Genomic DNA, 2,932 nt, shown 5'->3' with positions numbered 1-2,932 from the left:
CCTTCTATCACTAACCAAAGGGCCAGAAAATTGGCAGCCTTGTAAGTCAGAACATTTTTAGAATATAACCACTTTATTCTAACCTAGATCACAGATCTTACCCCCACCCAGATCAGCAAAGGTCAAATGGGGAACCTAGACTTCTACACTCACCAGGCTGTAATGAGAGTTGCCAAACCACATTTCCTTCTGTCATGGGGGTGGTGTCCTAAAAGACTGAGCAGGGAGCAGTGTCCTTGCAGGACACTAACAAGTCTCAACCCTCTCAGGCCAGTGGAGACCACATAGGGGGCCTGGACTTCCACTTTCACCCCGAAGTAGTGAGGTCTCTTCTCCCTCCCCTCCCTGGGTTGATATCAGAGGAGACAGTTGACCTGTCTCTGCCCCTGCCTCTGCTACTTAGCACTGTGGCCACACTCCATACCTTGATATTATCAATTCTGTAAACTTTCCTTACATTCAATTTCATGTATTCTATCCTCAGACCACCAGCTTCTACTTTTCTCTCAGCCCTTCTAGAAACAAAACCTCAAATATCCTCTCATTCCCCAGCACTTCAGTTCATTGATTTAAAGACCTTTCCATTGTCTTTTATCCCCTTGACATTCTTTCTTCTTGCTCATCCACTTTGCATTCCATGGTGGTTAATCATTATAATTCCTTCCTTGACTATAGCGTTAATTCTTTTGCTCCTCTAAGGTTTGTTGTTCTTGTTTGGTGGACCACAGCATGGGTTAAATAGAACCTCTGCTTACTCCATGCTTTGACCCACATAGCTGAATATGAGTGGAAAAAACATACAGCCATCCTGATGGTTATCCTTTAGATTCATGACCATGAATCTAATGACAGCGAGAACATTCATAAATGCTGCCTTCTGGCAATAATGCTACATTTCTTTCTTTCTTTCTTTCTTTTTTTTAGAAGAACCCTATGATAGTTAATTTTATTTGTTCAAGGGCTCATATTGCAAACATTAAACCAAGTATGGGCTTTAATTCTGTGAGCCCAGATTCACATATTTAGGAAGACAAAAGCAAACTGTGATCCATGTATATGGATGAAAAACTAAAGGCTCATAGTTAATCACATTGTAGTTTTAAATATCTATAGCCTAGAAGCCAGAAGTCACAGGTCTTTTGGGTCTTTCTGGATGTCCCACAAAGTATCTGCACTTTTCTTGAACCTCAGGACCTCATCATCCTTTAGCTTCTGGTTGATAACACTGGTTAATCTCTGAGTATTCAGGATACATGGAAGGCTCAGGAAGATGTCTTTCTCCATGGCATGTACTCCCTTCATCATCGTTGACACAGGATGAATCCTGGATAGATTTTTCAACATGGCTTTAATGGGATCAGCCACACTTAATCCAGTAGCCCAGTTGGTATATCCTTTTAGCTTGATGACTTTGTACGTACTTTCAACCACCATTTTATGCATTTCCTTACCATTTTCACTGTTGTTGTCTTGGGTTCCATTTCTAGATTCAGTTCCTGGAGAGAAACAACTGCCACATTCACTCCACTCTACACAGCCACACTTGAGTTGCCATGTTCTCCCAAAATTCATCCATGGCAACTGCGGGGATGGATGCCAATTTTTTCATCCATAAAATAGCGAAATCTAGCAGAATCCAGATTACACCCATTTCCAGTTACACAGTGCTTCCAATCACTAAGTCCACTTAGTTTCCAGGTAACATATGTGAGAATACCCACTGGGTTGGAAACCACAATTATGATACAATCAGGACTGTACTTGACTATCTGAGGAATAATGAATTTGAAGACATTAACATTCCTCTGCACCAGATCGAGCCGGGTCTCTCCCTCCTGCTGGTGGACTCCTGTAGTCACCACCACAATCTTAGAGTTGGCAGTCATAGAATAATCTTTATCTGCCACAATTTTAGGTGTCTGAAGAAATAAGCTCCCATGTTGCATATCCATTATTTCTCCTTTGAGTTTATCTTCCAAAACATCCAAAGGGCAAGTTCATCAGCCAGAGACTTTCCCAGAATGCTGATGGCACACGCCGTACCAACTTGTCTAACACCCACTACAGTGATCTTATTGTTTGGGATGGTTGACTATTCTTCTGCATCTGGTGCAGTCAGTTTTTCCTTTAAGAGTTGCCATTGTGCCCAGAGAGAAATGGCTGTAAGAGTCACATGAAGAAGACTGTCAGCTGCGTGCCAATAATGCTACATTTTTTTAGTTCACTCATTCTTAGTGTGGGTTATCTTGCTCCAAGCAAGCAAAAATTGATTCTGGGAGGAGAAGAGTGTAAAAAGTGGGGGAAAAAAAGTATGAGAAGCATTGGCCTATTCCATTCACTTTCATACTTTTCTGGAGATGACTTCTGACCTTTCTCTTCAGTCCTTCTAGACAAGCATTTGCTTTAGGACTCTTTTACTGGCTGGCCTTTTCTGCCTGGCATGCTTGCTCCCGTAGATGTCCATGGCTCACTCCTTCTGTGTAAATCATCCTATTTTAAATTGCAATCTATATTTCTCTCCCCAGCACTTCTCATCCCTCTTGCCTTGCTCTGTTTTAGGGCACTAACTGCCCTAACATAGTCTATAATTTAATCATATGTTTATTATTTATTATCCATCTTCCTTTTCTAAAGGAAGCATGAAATTCATGGGGATAAAGATTTCTGTTTGTTGTTTGTTTGTTTTCAGTGATATATCTCAAGTATGTAGAATAATGCCTGGTATATGGAAGATTCCCAATGACAAAATAAATGAATTTCAGAAGTACTCCTCTAAAAAGGACATATAAACTTTGCACTTCCCAGCTAAACTCTTTCAATAGATTTGATACCTACAGGATAAAGGCCAACATTTATAACATAATATTTGAGGTTCCTTATGAAGAGAAATGATCTCTGTTTTTTTCAATTCATCTCTTTGTTCCTTTGAAAG

At 40.5% G+C, this 2,932-nt stretch overlaps 1 pseudogene; it reads right to left on the bottom strand.

Moving 5' to 3' along the window:
• Window positions 1-1,128: 1,128 nt before the first annotated feature.
• Window positions 1,129-2,464, bottom strand: LOC113932608 (annotated as a pseudogene).
• Between the last annotated feature and the right edge of the window lie 468 nt (window positions 2,465-2,932).

This window comes from Zalophus californianus, chromosome 10, assembly GCF_009762305.2.
Source record: "Zalophus californianus isolate mZalCal1 chromosome 10, mZalCal1.pri.v2, whole genome shotgun sequence".
Taxonomy (NCBI): Eukaryota; Metazoa; Chordata; class Mammalia; order Carnivora; family Otariidae; genus Zalophus; species Zalophus californianus.
The sequence above is the reverse complement of the archived record's forward strand: the minus strand, read 5'-3'. Positions and strand labels throughout refer to the sequence as shown.